Source organism: Microcaecilia unicolor, chromosome 14 (genome assembly GCF_901765095.1).
Source record: "Microcaecilia unicolor chromosome 14, aMicUni1.1, whole genome shotgun sequence".
Lineage (NCBI taxonomy): Eukaryota > Metazoa > Chordata > Amphibia > Gymnophiona > Siphonopidae > Microcaecilia > Microcaecilia unicolor.
This window is the reverse complement of record NC_044044.1, coordinates 13,493,163-13,508,817: the sequence shown is the minus strand read 5'-3', so window position 1 is coordinate 13,508,817 and position 15,655 is coordinate 13,493,163. Positions and strand designations below refer to the sequence as shown.

At 47.7% G+C, this 15,655-nt stretch overlaps 1 protein-coding gene across 6 annotated transcripts in view; it reads left to right on the top strand.

Annotated features, from left to right (window-relative positions):
* The first annotated feature begins 12,861 nt into the window (after positions 1-12,861).
* Positions 12,862-15,655, top strand: part of GIGYF1 (GRB10 interacting GYF protein 1) — a 316,678-nt gene continuing 313,884 nt past the window's right edge. For all 6 annotated transcript variants that reach the window (XR_003939962.1, XM_030186350.1, XM_030186348.1 and 3 more), the window contains exon 1: positions 12,862-13,507. The gene's annotated coding sequence lies outside the window, so the exon portion shown is untranslated. The remainder of the gene's footprint in view (positions 13,508-15,655) is intronic.

Sequence of the window (15,655 nt, the reverse complement as noted above, 5' to 3'; positions counted from 1 at the left end):
AAATTTAAAGTTTGAGATTTGTCTGGGTTCCTGATTAGAGAGTTGCATCTGCCGGATGTAGATTGGAAGGTTCCGTCTGCAGAATCAGAAAGAAGTAGAGAGATTGTGGATGCTTTTCAAAGTGCTCTGCTCTGACAAATGGTGAAGGAACCCATGAGGGAGGGAGCGACGCTGGATCTGGTGCTCACAAATGGGGATAGTGTGTCAAATGTCAGAGTCGGTGCCCACCTGGGCAGCAGTGACCATCAAACGGTTTGGTTTGATATGACAGCTGGTGGAGGGCAGCCACTCAAAACTCAAAGTCCTGGATTTCAAGCATGCTGACTTTAGTAAAATGGGGGAATACCTGAGGAAGGAGCTGAGGGGCTGGGAGGACAAACGAGAAGTGGAAGGACAGCAGTCCAGGCTGAAAGGAGCTATAAATAGGGCCACAAACCTTTATGTAAAGAGAGTAAATAAAAGCAAGAGAAAAAGGAAACCGATATGGTTCTCCAAGCAAGTGGCTGATAAAATAAAGGCTAAAGAGTTAGCGTTCCTGAAGTACAAAAAAACTCAAGAAGAGGAACACGGTGAGGAATACTGGATAAAACTGAAAGACACCAAGAGAGAGATACGTCTGGTGAAAGCGCAAGCTGAAGAACAAATGGCTGGAAAGGTAAGGAGGGGTGACAAAAATTTCTTCAGGTATATTAGTGAAAGGAGGAAGACTAAAAAGGGAATTGTCAGACTGAAAGATGCTGCGAACCGCTATGTAGAAACTGATGAAGAAAAAGCAAATTTGCTAAACAGATACTTTTGTTCTGTTTTCACAGAAGAAAATCCTGGAGAAGGACTGTGATGGACTGACAAAAGTACATATGAAAATGGAGCAGATATAGCACCGTTCACGGAAGAGAGTGTGTATGAACAACTTGAAAATCTAAAGGTGGACAAAGCCATGGGACCACACGGGATCCACCCCAGGATATTGAGGGAGCTCAGAGAGGTTCTGGTGGGTCCTCTTAAAGATTTGTTTAATAAATCCTTAGAGATGGGAGAGGTTCCGTGGGAGTGGAGAATGGCGGATGTGGTCCACAAACGTGGTGATAGGGAAGAAACTGGAAACTAAAGGCCGGTAATCCTCACTTTGGTTTTTGGAAAAGTAATGGAAGCAATGCTGAAGGAAAGGATAGTAAATTTCCTGGAAGTCAATAAGTTGCAAGATCTGAGACAACATGGTTTTACCAAAGGGAAATCATGTCAAATGAATCTCATTGAATTCTTTGACTGGGTGACCGGAGAATTGAATCAGGGACATGCTATGGACTTAATCTACTTAGATTTCAGCAAAGCTTTTGACACGGTTCCCCACAGGAGGCTCTTGAATAAACTAGACAGGCTGAAGATAGGACCCGAAGTGGTGAACTGGATAAGGAACCGGTTGACGGACAGATGCCAGAGGGTGGTGGTAAATGGAATTCGCTCGGAGGAGGGAAAGGTGAGTAGTGGAGTGCCTCAGGGGTCGGTGCTGGGGCCGATTCTGTTCAATATATTTGTGAGTGACATTGCCGAAGGGTTAGAAGATAACGTTTGCCTTTTTGCGGATGATACTAAGATTTGTAACAGAGTGGACACCCCGGAGGGAGTGGAAAACATGAAAAAGGATCTGCGGAAGCTAGAAGAATGATCTAAGGTTTGGCAATTAAAATTCAATGCAAAGAAATGCAAAGTGATGCACTTAGGGAGTAGAAATCCACAGAAGACGTATGTGTTAGGCGGGGAGAGACTGATATGTACGGACGGGGAGAGGGATCTTGGTGATAGTATCTGAGGATCTGAAGGCGACGAAACAGTGTGACAAGGCAGTGGCTGTAGCCAGAAGGTTGCTAGGCTGTATAGAGAGAGGTAGGACCAGCAGAAAAAAGGCGGTGTTTATGCCCCTGTATAAGTCGTTGGTGAGGCCCCACCTGGAGTATTGTGTTCAGTTTTGGAGGCCGTATCTTGTGAAGGATGTAAAAAAAAATTGAAGTGGTGCAAAGGAAAGCAACAAAAATGGTATGGGATTTGCGTTACAAGACGTATGAGGAGAGACTTGCAGACCTGAACATGTATACCCTGGAGGAAAGGAGAAACAGGGGTGATATGATACAGACGTTCAAATATTTGAAAGGTATAAATCTACAAATGAACCTTTTCCGGAGATGGGAAGGCGGTAGAACTAGAGGACATGAAATGAGATTGAAGGGGGGCAGACTCAAGAAAAATGTTAGGAAGTATTTTTTCACGGAGAGAGTGGTGGATACTTGGAATGCCCTCCCATGGGAGGTGGTGGAGATGAAAACGGTAATGGAATTCAAACATGCGTGGGATAAACATAAAGGAATCCTGTTCAGACGAAATGGATCCTCAGAGGCTTAGCCGAGATTGGGTGGCAAGGTGGGAATGGTGGTTGGGAGGCAGGGCTAGTGCTGGGCAAGACTTCTATGGTCTGTGCCCTGAAAATGGCAGATACAAATCAAGGTAAGATGTACACAAAAAGTAGCACATATGAGTTTATCTTGTTGGGCCGACTGGATGGACCATGCAGGTCTTTTTCAGCCGTCGTCTACTATGTTACTGTGTATAAGTATTGCCACACTGGGAAAGACCAAAGGTGCATCCTGTCTCTAACAGTGGCCAATCCAGGTCACAAATACCTGGCAAGATCCGAAAAAAAGTTCAATACATTTTATGCTGCTTATTCCAGAAATAAGCAGTGGATTTTCCCCAAGTCATTTCAATAATGGTCTATGGACTTTTCCTTTAGGAAGCCACCCAAACCTCTTTCAAACCCTGCTAAGTCAACTGCCCTTACTACATTCTCTGGCAACGAATTTCAGAGTTTAATTACACGTTGAGTGAAGAAAAAGTTTCTCAGATTCGTTTTAAATTTACTACTTTGTAGCTTCATCGCATGCCCCCAGCTCTAATATTTTTGGAAAGAGTAAACAAACGATTCCAAAAATTCCAGTTGGCGATCTGTCTCTCTGGGTTCGAGCTGCAACACTGTAGGCAAAGAACGAATGGAAGTTAGAACACTCTGGCATGCACATGGAAGACTCGTCTCTGATTCGCTGGCACTGTATGCTGAGAGGTCGCCATATGCACACACCAGTAGGTCAGGTAACCTCTAATGCGCATGCCTGTGTCCAGAGTTGAGGCCTGCACAGGCGCAGAGAGGGTTATTGGAAGACTTTCTGCACTGTTAAAGCGAGGAGGCAGCGGTGGCATTCAAAGAACTTGATACTTGGTAGGTGAGAAACTGGCACAGGTACAGCTTATACTTCCACGGGAATCCTGCAGAACTGCTTCCGTACCTGCGGTAGTCCTGCAGTTCCAGAGGTGAGAGGCGCTGTGCGGGCCTGGTAAGAGGGAGGGGGCCCGGTGGAGGGGGGGGAGCAGCGGCGATGACCTCAGGGGGGGTGGAGGATGGCGGGAGGCAGAGCTGGGGAGAAGAGAGGAGAAGGGAGGAGGGCCGGGGCAGCTTAAAGTTTTGATTTTTGGGAAGCGGGGAGCAGTGGCGACCTCGGGCGGGGGCCAAGGCCGTCCATAAAGGACGCTCCTGATGAGCGCCTTTGCCCCCTCCTGATCCTTTTTTTTTTCATTTTAATGCAGGGGGGAGCGGGGAGCAGCGGCGACCTCGGGCATCAATAAAGGACGCTCCAGACGCGCGTTTTTGCCCCCTTCGCGATTTTTTTTTTGTTTTTACATTTAATTTTTTAGCCGGGCAGCCCCAACGAGAGGTACAACCTCTCGTTAAATTTTCCGGCGATTTCCACCGTTAAAGCAATCGGAAAAGGTTAGTGCATCTCATTACAATAGGGTTTCTGCACAATTTGCTCATCTGCATTCCGTTTTCGTTAGCTGCTAGCGTCGTCGGAAAATGGTCTTTAATGCATGCCATGGTTAAAAATGTGTTTGTTAAAGGGTCGTTAAAGGCTCGTTTTGTTTAGTGCATCTGGCCCTTAGACTTACAAAGTTACTTTGAGGTGCATTTTCAAAGCATTTAGACTTACAAAGTTCCATAGTAACCTATGGAACTTTGTAAGTCTGACACCCATAATCCTTTCACGAAAGCCAAGTAATCATTTAACTTATTAGTGTAACATAACCACAAAGGCATGGTATGGTTGCATTTTCAATATGGCAATACTAGAGCCCAGATAAGAAACAGGTTATTTTGAGTTAGTCTTCACTGGACCAAACTTGCTTTCCTTGTGCCATCACCATCCAGCTGGATAGGCAGTACCTTAAAAGGTGTAGGATAAAGGATTTTTTTTATTTTTTACACATATCTTAAGCAAACTCAGGTTCAGTGTAGCTTATAATTGAAAATATAGTGAGACAGAAAGCGAAAGTACTTACATGTAGCAGGTATTCTCTGAGGACAGCAGGCCTTATATTCTCACAAGTGGGTAACGCGTTGCCCAGTCCGGAGCTTATAACAAGCTTTACAGAGCTTTGTAGAGCACGAGACGCTCCACCAAGCATGAGCAAGTGCCTTCCTGCCCGCTGCAAGGGCGCAGTTATTGCAGTAAAAATACTACAGCATAAAAAAATAAAATAGGAGACAACTCCTAGGGGAGGTGGGAGGGTTTGTGAGAATATAAAGCCTACTGTCTTTGGAGAATACCTGCTAAAGGTAAGTATCTGTGCTTGCTCAGAGGAAAAGCAGGCCATTAATTCTCACAAGTGGAGTATCCCTACCATCCAGGCTCACAACAAACATTGGTCAACTGGGCCTTGCAATGGCGAGCACATAACTCAGATCAACCTGAAACTATATACAAACTGAGTGAGAGTGCAGTTTCTTTTCTTAGTCTAGAAACTCCTAGCATTGCTTGGATGTAGGGACCAGTGATGTAATGATTGTTTCCATAGCGTCCCACAGATCAATCCAGAGACTGGTGGGTTATGTCCCTCTGCCAGCAGGTGGAGATAGAGAGAACTTCCGAGGCTCTATATGTGGTCATGTGTAGCCACCCAAACATCAGTATTCTCTCTATTTACTACTACTACTACTTATAATTTCTATAGCGCTACTAGACGTACGCAGCGCTCTACACTTAGCAGGTGGATGGTCATAACTCTGCAGCTCTGGATTTTAGGGCTCCTCGCCCGTTCCCTCGGGCTGAGTTGAGACACCCTATGGGGTTGAGGGCTTGCTAAGGTGCTGAGCAGGGACACCTGGTGGTGCCAGGTCCCTCCCTCCCTCCCCCCACCCGCTGGTTCCCTTTCTGGTGCACGTGAGTTGGTAATCTGTTAAAAACAACAAAAAAAAGAAGAGACACCTTATTGTGTTATTTGGCTGGCACTCACAGTAAGCAGGGGTTCTGCTGCAAGTCAAGCCAGGGGAAGCCGTTTCTGTAGCGGGCAGGGGAATTCCTGTGGTGGTTTGGTCAGCTGGGCACATGGCAGCCCCTTCTGAATCTGTGAAATGCTGCTCCCGGTGTGAGAATCGGAGAGCAGCGTCTGGGGTGTGCGCAGTTTGTCCCCGGGACTCTCCGGTACAGGGAGGTTCATCGGAGGTGCGAGAGCGGCCGGAACAGGTCGCAGGTCTGGCAGCCCTGTTGTTGGGCTCCTCCGGGTGGTCTTCCTGCCCGGTGGCAGATAATTTTGGCGCCATTGCGCCTTTGAAGACGCGGGCAGCAGCAGATCCTGCGATCGGAGCATGAGGGCGTCCGTCAGCTGAGGTGCGTTTGGCTGGGGTGCAAACGTCAGGCTCCGGGGGAGCGGTGGAGGTTGCAGAGGCGGCGCACCTCTTTTCCCGCACATATTCTCACACCGTTTTGTCGGGCGCCATCTTGGTTTCGGAAGGGGATTTGGCTGCAGGGTCCTCTGGAGCAACGGCTCAATGCCAGGGACCCCTGCCTTCTTCGGGTTCTCATATAGGGACCAGTGGGGTGGAAGAAGCTGGAGTGCCTTTTTCCCCTGAATTTGGGCTTTTGTTGCACAAAGCCTTTTTACTCAAAAGATCGGGGGGGGGGGGGGGGGGCGGCGGCCCAGGCACTGAGTGTGTTTTGGGAGCTTCTCTGGAGGATTTTTCTGCTTCCCCTCCGCTGGCTAAACGCCTGCGTGTGGATACGTGGGGGGGGGGGGGGGGGGGTGTGGACTCAGTGTCTGTGTGCACGGAGGAAGATATCGGTTGTCCGAGGTTTCCCAACTGACCCGATCTGAGTTCCTAGGGGAGGGGGAGTTACCAACTGAGGGGGGAGATGATCTCACGGCGGCACAGTTGTTCCGTCAGGAGGAATTGACTAACCTGATTATCAGGGCCATGGAGATTTTCAATATCTCGGCTCCGTTCCCCTCTTTGACAGCCCCCTCCATTATGTCGGGCACTAAGCAGCCGTCCAGAACCTTTCACATTCATGAGGCAATGAAAGTGCTCATTGTAGCGCAATGGGATACACCGGAGGTAGGGCTGCATGTGGAGAGGGCCATGTTGCGTCTTTATCCGCTTCCGGAAGGAGAGCGGGAAACTTTGCGTTTGCCCACGGTGGATTCATTGATTACAGCGGTTACTAAGAAGACTACATTGCCGGTGGAAGGTGGTACGGCACTTAAGGATCTGCAGGACAGAAGTACATACGTATTGCCATACTGGGAAAGACCAAAGGTCCATCGAGCCCAGCATCCTGTTTCCAACAGTGGCCAATCCAGGTCACAAATACCCGGCAAGATCCCAAAAATGTACAAAACATTTTATACTGCTTATCCCAGAAATAGTGGATTTTCCCCAAGTCCATTTAATAACGGTCTATGGACTTTTCCTTTAGGAAGCCGTCCAAACCTTTTTTAAACTTCACTAAGCTAACTGCCTTTACCACATGCTCTGGCAAGAAATTCCAGAGTTTAATTACACGTTGAGTGAAGAAAGATTTTCTCTGATTCGTTTTAAATTTACTACATTGTATTTTCATCGCATGCCCCCTAGTCCTAGTCTTCTTTAAAGATGTTATTTGAAGTAGCAGCATTATGCTTGCAGGCGTCGGTCTGCGGGTCCTACGCGGCCAGGGCGTGCCTGTCCTGGATTCAGAAGGTAGCCTTCTCGGAGGACCTGGTGGCAGCATTGCCTTTGCTCGAGGCTGGCCTCGCTTATTTAGCGGATCTGTTATGACATTCTTCGGGCTTCGGCGAAGGAGGTGGCCCTTTCAGTGGTGGCTCGCCGCTGGTTGTGGCTTCGTCACTGGTCGGCGGATACGGCTTCTAAGTGTCGCCTTGCTTGGTTGCCATTTCGAGGCAAACTGCTGTTTGGTGAGGATTTAGACAAGATTGTTAAGGATCTGGGAGTTTCTAAAGGCTGTCATTTGCCTGAGGATAAGCCAAAATCGGCTTCTTGCGCGAGGTCCTCTCGGGCACGATTTCGGGACGCAAGGCGTTATCGCCCAGGCAGGTCCGTGTCGTTTTCTAAGCCGCGTTTTCCTCAGAAGCAGCAGCCGCTTCGTGGGGAGCGCAGCTCCGGAGGTTCGGCCTCAAGACCCGCCACAGGGGCTCGTACCCAATGATGGGGCCTTGGTCCATCTCCCGGATTCGATAGGGGGACGTCTGTCCCTTTTTATGGGAGAATGGACCAGGGTGACTTCAGACGAGTGGGTTTTGGAAGTAATCCGGGACGGTTACAAACTAGAATTTTTTCGACCCCTGTCAGATCTTTTCGTGGACTCTCCTTGCAAATCACCACAAAAGGTAGCGGCAGTCAGAGACACGTTAGAGAATTTAATCCTTTTGGGGGCTGTGGTTCCCATTCCAGTGTCACAGCGGTGTCTTGGCCGTTATTCCATCTATTTCGTGGTGCCAAAGAAAGGAGGCTCTTTTCGTCCGGTGCTCGATCTCAAGGGAGTAAACAGAGCTCTGCGAGTGCGTCACTTTTGGATGGAAAATTTTCGTTCCGTCATAGACACAGTTCAGCCCAGAGAGTTTCTTACGTCCCTAGATCTCAAGGAGGCTTACTTGCAAATTCCCATTTGGCCGCCTCATCACCGGTATCTGAGGTTTGCGGTTCTGGGCCAGCACTTTCAATTCCGGGCACTTCCCTTCGGGTTGGCAACGGCACCTGTAACTTTTTCCAAGATCATGGTTGTGGTCGCGGCGTTTCTGCGGCAGGAAGGGGTGCAAGTGCATCCTTATCTCGACAACCGGCTGATATGGGCTCCGTCCTTTCAGGACAGCGTGCAGCCGACGGACAAGGTGGTCAGCTTACTGCACTCATTGGGTTGGATTGTCAACCTGGAAAAGAGTCATTTGATTCCCTCTCAATCCTTGGAATACGTTGGGGTTCTTTTTGACACCCGGTCGGAAAGGGTCTTCTTGCCAGAGAGTCAGAGGATGAAGCGTCAGGCGCAGGTTCAAAGTCTATTGCGGGTTCCAGAACCCAAGACCTGGGAGTATGTTCAGGTTCTGGGCTGCATGGCAGCCACACTGGAGGTGGTTCCATGGGCCAGGAGTCGCATGAGGCCTCTTCAGAGGTCCCTGCTGAGCCGCTGGTCTCCGGTCTTGGAGGATTACGCAGTTCGACTACCTTGGGCGCCGTTGGTCCGGATGGACATGCGTTGGTGGCTCTGGCCCGACAAGCTGGGCCTGGGGATGCCCTCAGCGGTTCTGGACTAGGTAGTGGTGACTACGGATGCCAGTCTTTCAGGATGGGGAGCCCATTGTCGGGGGCTCACAGTGCAGGGCTCTTGGTCTCCAGTGGAGGCTTCTTGGTCCATCAGTCGGTTGGAACTGAGAGCGGTTCAGCTGGCATTACAGGCCTTTCACATGGAACTGGTGGGGAGGCCGGTTCGGGTTCTCTCCGACGTGATGGCGGTAGCCTATGTCAATCGCCAGGGGGACACCAAGAGTGCTCCGCTGGCCAAGAGGCAATGTGTCTCTGCTGTTGGGCGGAGGAGCACTTGACTCAACTCTCGGCGGCTTGCATTGCAGGGGCTGTTACGTCAGGATCTCTCCCCGTTTGGTCTTACGGCCTGGCTATTGAGAGGGCAAGTTTGAGAAGGAAAGGATATCTGGACAGGGTGATTGCCACTTTGCTGCGAGCTAGGAAGCGTTCCACCTCGACAGCGTACGCAAGAGTGTGGCAGACCTTTGAGTCTTGGTGTACGGTGGCAGGGATCTCAGCCTTTTCAGCTCTGGTGTCTTCAATCTTGGCCTTTTTGCAGGATGGCCTCGACAAATGCCTGTCGTTAAGCTCTTTGAAGGTTCAAGTGGCAGCCTTGACGTGTTTTAGGGGCCGTTTACGGGGGTGTTCTTTAGCCTCTCACCTGGCTGTTCGTTTTTTGCGGGGGTCAATCATTTGCGCCTGCTGCGATTCTCTGTGTTTCCTACCTGGAATCCGAATTTGGTGCTGAAGGCTTTGCAGCGGCCTCCCTTTGAGCCTCTTTCTCTTTTATCAGTGAAGGATTTGACTTTGAAGACAGTGTTTTTGGTCGCTATTTCGTCGGCAAGGAGAGTTTCCGAGCTACAGGCTTTGTCCTGTAGAGATCTGTTTCTTCGTTTTACAGAGGCAGGGGTTACTCTACGAACAGTTCCTTCCTTTTTGCCCACGATTGTGTCGCGTTTCCATATGAATCAGAGGAGTGTGGTAGCCATGTTAGTCCACTCTTAAGGTTATCAATAGAAATCAAACAAAATAAAACATGGAAAAGAAAATAATACATATTTCCGATCTGACGAAGAAGGGCAACCTTCGAAAGCTAATCAAGAAATGTATTAAGTTTTGTCCAATAAAAAAAGGTATCATCTTATTTTCTTTTCCATATGAATCAGAAATTCTGTCTTCCCTCTTTTCGTAGAGAGGATCATCTGACGGAGTTTCATGCTCTCAGGTGTCTGGATGTTAGGCGGGCTATTATCAGGTATTTGGAGGTAATGAATTACTTCCGGTGCTCGGATCATCTGTTTATGCTGTTTGTGGGTCAAAGAAAAGGGTAGCAAGCTTCTAAGGCGACGGTGGCTTGCTGATTGAAGGAAGCTATTGCTTCTGCGTATATCGCATCCGGTAGGGACCCGCCTGCTCACCTTTGAGCTCATTCCACTAGGGCGCAAGCGACTTCTGTGGCGGAGTTGAAGTCCGTATCCTTGAAGATTTGTAGAACTTGGCCATCGGTTCATACTTTGTTGAAGCACTATAGATGGGACATAGCAGCAAGGGCTGATGCTGCGTTCGGAGCTTTGGTGCTACAAACTGGGATCTCTGGGTCCCACCCTACTTAATAACTGCTTGGGTTCATCCCACCAGTCTCTGGATTGATCTGTGGGACACTATGGAAGGTAAAATTAGTTGCTACCTGATAATTTTCTTTCCATTAGTCCTGACAGATCAAGCCAGAGGCCCTCTCTGGAAGTTTCTGCGTATGTTGTTTGTTGATTTCTAGTTTCAGGTTGGAGTTCCAGTTTCACATTGTTTATTGTTTGTTCAGCGTAGAGCGAATTCCTTACTTGCTGTGAGCTGCATGAGTTCCTCCCGCAGTTGCAGGGTATACTTGAATTTTCTGAGGACAGGAGAATAGCTCTCTAGTTGGGAGTTGGAAGTCTACATGGCTTTCATATCGATAATACTGAGGTTTGGGTGGCTACACATGACCGCATATAGAGCCTCGGAAGTTCTCTCTATCTCCACCTGTTGGCAGAGGGACATAACCCACCAGTCTCTGGATTGATCTGTCGGGACTAATGGAAAGAAAATTATCAGGTAGTAACTAATTTTACCTTCTAGGTATTGTTTCTTTTTAAGTTATAATCATTGTATATATCTTAATCACTGTGTATTTTAGAACCTCTAATAAAAGTCTCATTTACCTAATATAAATCCAAAAGAATCTACAGTAATTACTGAGTAGTCTGTGTCAGTGAAACAGGCTCTAAAACCAGGGCAGAACACGTTTTCAGGGCACAGACTGTAGACGTCTGCCCAGCACTAACTTTGTTTCCCAATTACCAATGTTGCCACCCAATCTCCGCTAAGCTTCTGTGGAGCCATTCCTTCTAAACAGGATTCCTTTGTTTATCCCACCCATTTTTGAAAATTCTGTTACCATTTCCATCTCCACCACCTCCCACAAGAGGGCATTCCAAGTATCCACCACCCACCCTCTCTGTGAAAAAATACTTCCTGACATTTTTCCTGAGTCTGCCCCCCTTCAACCTCAATTCATGACTTCCTTGAGTGTCCCCTAGTTTTTGTACTTTTGGAACTAGTAAAAAATCTATTTACTTCTGTTTGTTCTATACCACTCAGGATTTTGTAGACTTCAATCATATAAGCCTCCCCAGTCCCAACCACGTCCTTTTCAGGACCCACTGCCTCTCCTATCCTGTTTCTCTCTCTCCTTTCATCCATCCGCCAAGCATCACGATATCCCTCCTGTTGCACCTCGCTGGGTCCGCGCTAATAACCAAGGCAGAGGTGTGGGACCGCAGCTATGGCTTGGCTATTAGCGCGGACCCGGCGAGATGCAATGGGAGAGATTGTGCTGCATGGTGGGTGGATGAAAGGGGAGGGAGGGAGGGAGAAACAGGCACCGGGTTAGGTCTCATGAGTGACGCAGTGGCGTAGCCACAGGTGGGCCTGGGTGGGCAGGGGCCCGCCCACTTAGGGCTGAGGCCCACCCAACAGTAGCACACATTTAGTAGCTGGTGGGGATCGCAAGCTCCGGTAGTTGAAGACTTCCCCCCAATGGTAACAAAAACGCTACTCCCCACTATACCGGCACCTGCACATGCTCAGTTTTCAGCACATGCCTGCTGCAGACTGCCAAGGTGGAAAGAAGTGTTTTCCCGCCAGCTGAGATATTTTTTTGGCAGTGGAGGGGGGGGGGGGGGGGGGGGAGGAGAACACTTGGTGCCCACCCACTTCTTGCCCTGGCCCACCCAAAATATGTTGTCTGGCTACGCCCCTGGAGTGACGGTTGTTGTTTGCTGTTGCTGGACTGGAGCCACGGCAGCAGGTGTGTGAATGAAAGTCTGTGCTGCCATGGCACCGATTGGAGGGTCATTAAAGACTAGCTATGCCCTGCAAGCGCTGGTTTTGAGAAACAAATATGCACAAATCACAGTAGACCCAAAAGTGAAAGCACACATTGGCATCTATTTCCTGTATTTAAATATGTGTTCAAGCTAAAAAAATAAATAAATACGCTTATATTTAGGTCATAGAAAACAGACGCCAATGTTTCCTTCATGTTTGAGTTTTGCTGGGTACGTGCACACAGGAGCCGAGCTTACCGTGGAACTCTTCTGAGCATGCGTCAAGCACAGTTCTCCAGTTGAACTCTAATGCTCAAGCTCAACACCCATAGTTGCATCTCATTAGCTTTGAGCATTAGGGTTAGGGAGTTGTTTTCTGTACTGTGCCGTGGTATTTTTAGCACCGTTGTTTTGAGCATCTCAGGACCTCAGGTACTAGAGCCAGGAGCTGGAGTGGGCGGGTCTAGTACGGTTGGCCAATTGCCAATGGGCAGACTTGGGCAGGCTGGAGAATGGCTTAACGGCAGAGGACACATTAGCACGGATCCGTATTAATGTCTGCATGTGGTAAAATACAGCTTGGTAATTTTTTGTTTCTATAAAGAGTGGACATAACATCTGAAGAATAATTGAGAATCACCCATCTAGTAAAAAAAACAAACATTCAAACCAAAAACCCCACACCATCGCATATGGTAAGAATGTGAGATCAAAACATCTCAATAAAGCATTTGTTATTAAAAAAAAAAAAAAAAAGCGTTCCTCGCCCTCATCACGTGAGAAGGAAAAGCTTCCCCTGCCGCGGCCTCCGGTACGCTCGTCACGTGACGCGACGAGGAACGGCCATCTTTAGGGTTTTTCTCCCCCACCTCCAACAAACACAAACAGGAGCGCGAGGAAGCGAAAAGATTGCTCTAAGGCAGTGATTAATAATAAAACATATATATTTACATATATAGACAGGACTTCGGGGTGGGGCGCCGGTGTGAGTTTACAAAAATATCTCCCCTCTCCTGCCGAATCTTCTCCCAACCAATCAGGAGCAACGGCTTAGCAGCGAGAGGGGGACGAGATCGCTCGCATACGGAAAGGGGCCGAAGGATTACTCGCAAGGAACCGACGCGCTACGGAGAAGGGCTCGAGATAAAAAGGCCTCTTTTCCCCCCCCTCCCCCCACCCAAACAATCGCGAGCTCCGTGCAGAGAGAGGACGAAGATTCGAAGCGCGAGTCGCGTGCAAAGCGAGAACGAGGTAGGCAGCCGACTGTGAGTGTAGAGAAGGTTCGGCGCTCGAGCCAGAGGTAAAGCGAGAAAGGGAAGGCAGTCAGGCCCTGAGAGGGAGCGGAGCGCGCGCACACACACACACATAAGAGGCCGCAAGGACGGTGGGGGGGGAGGGGAGCGTGAGCCAAGCTCTCCAGAACCCTTGCTGAGGTCCGTTGGTGTGTGTGAGAGGGGGAGGGGGAGAGGAGGCCTCATCTTCTGTCCGGCGGTCGAGTGAGGAGAGGCCTGCCCCTGTGTTGCAGGTAAGAGCCGTGCAAAAGGATGTGTTTATATGACGGGCATAATTGGCCCTATTGCTTCCAAACGGGTCCCAGGCATCTGCCTACTTCTTTTCGGCCTTTTCTCCGTGTCACACCTCCCCTATTTTTCTCCCTTGGCTTCTTTGAGGGCTTGGGTTTTCCACATACCTGTGTTTCCTTGCTGTTTTGTTTTTATCTTTTTTGTTGTTAAGTGTACTTTTTCTCCTTATTTTTGTTTCGTAATATTTATCGGGTTAATCCATTTCTTGCTTGTTAGTTTAAATGGCGGTGGATAAACACTGAAATGGCCTATTCTGGCCATTTCATTTCCACTATTCATGATGCATTGTAAGCCACATTGAGCCTGCCAAAAGGTGGGAAATTGTGGGATACAAATGCAACAAATAATAATAATAAATAAATAATTTAAGTGATTAGGAATGTAATTGCTCCACGAGGTCTTCTTACAAGCACAAAAACGTGCATTTATGATAACTGTATTTGCAGCTTTATGGTGTTCTGTTCTTCAGAGTATACTCTTAGGTCGTTTTAGTTTCTATGTTTTTTTATCATAGACAATTTATCATTGCAATAACTTCCATCTGGAATGATTTCAGCTTGTTTGTATTAATTTGATGGTGCGCTTCCACTCCAGAGCTGTGTAGTTCTTCAAATAATGTCTGGCCAGAGCTTCCATAGTCAATATTGCCTACTTTTTCCTGCTGCTATTCTTCTCCCTGTATATGCGTTTTTCAGGCTTTTACCCTTGCTTCATTTGCTTGCTTGGTCACTTTAAGGTTATCAGGTAGGATCGCCCCCCTTATGCTTTTTACAGCTTCCTTGGTTTTGCAACTCAAGTACGTATGACCCTGCATTTTGTTTTTAAGTTTAATTTTAGCTGTCAAGCTGTGTAAGAGAGTAGTGGGCGATGAAAGAAGGTGATGGTAGGAAGAGGAAAGCATGGTGTCATATTATGAAAAATCTGTACTTTTGTGCATTGTAGGGGAGAACAGAATGTGTCTATATAAACTAATTCAGTATCAGTGATGAAGGATAAACACAAACTGAACCAGTGGGTCAAATGAAGATTTTTTTTTACATATTCCACAATTCAAATGTAACCAATGATAAATAGACGCCATCGTTTTATTCTATACACAATGTTCCTTATTTTAAAGTTGTGTTCAGGGACTGAGTGAAACTCATGGGATAGTGTCTCTAAATGGGCTAATCCAGCGGTTCCCAAACCTGGTCCTGGCGGCACCCCAGCCAGTCAGATTTTCAAGATATCTACAATGAATATTAATGAGAAATTTGCATGCACTGCATTCACTGCATGCAAATCTCTCATAAATATTCTTTGTGTATATCCTGAAAACCTGACTGGCTGGGGTGCCTCTAGGACAAGGTTTGGGAACCACTGGGTTAATTGTGCATACTATCTGTAACTTCATCCTTTTGCCAGAGTGTTTGAAATGATTTTGATCTTGAAGATCCACTGATTAATGCTTATCTCAACGTGTATGTTCCAAAGAGAACTGCCTTCTGGAGTTTATAAGACGTAATATACACAGCACATCAAGATGTTGAAACTTAACACTTTTCTCATCAGTTTATCCATTCCATGAAGGACTGTATTCTGTCTTATTCTGCTGCTTTGAAGACATGTGGGTTTTTGTGTTTTTCCTTTGACCTGGCGGCCTCCTCAGTCAAAACCCATGTCTAGGATCCTGGGATCAAGAAACTTGTATATTTTTTTGTTTTATATTCTCCTTTCCCATTATATCTAGTATTGCCCAGTCTGTGAGGGTACTGGGCTAAGGTGTTCAAAATCCTGGATTCTTGGACCCTGAATTTGGAATTGGTGTTACCCTTGAATTAGAGGCCGACCACCCTTTTTTTTGTTTGTTCAGTTTTGTCTGACCCCAAAACTGTCTGAAAGTTTTTGGCCGAAACTGAAGATGATCAGGAGGCGGGGCTGGTGGTTGGGAGGCGGGGATAGTGCTGGGCAGACTTATACGGTCTGTGCCAGAGCCGGTGGTTGGGAGGTGGGGATAGTGCTGGGCAGACTTATACGGTCTGTGCCCTGAAAAGCACAGGTACAAATCAAAGTAGGGTATACACAAAAAGTAGCAAATATGAGTTATCTTG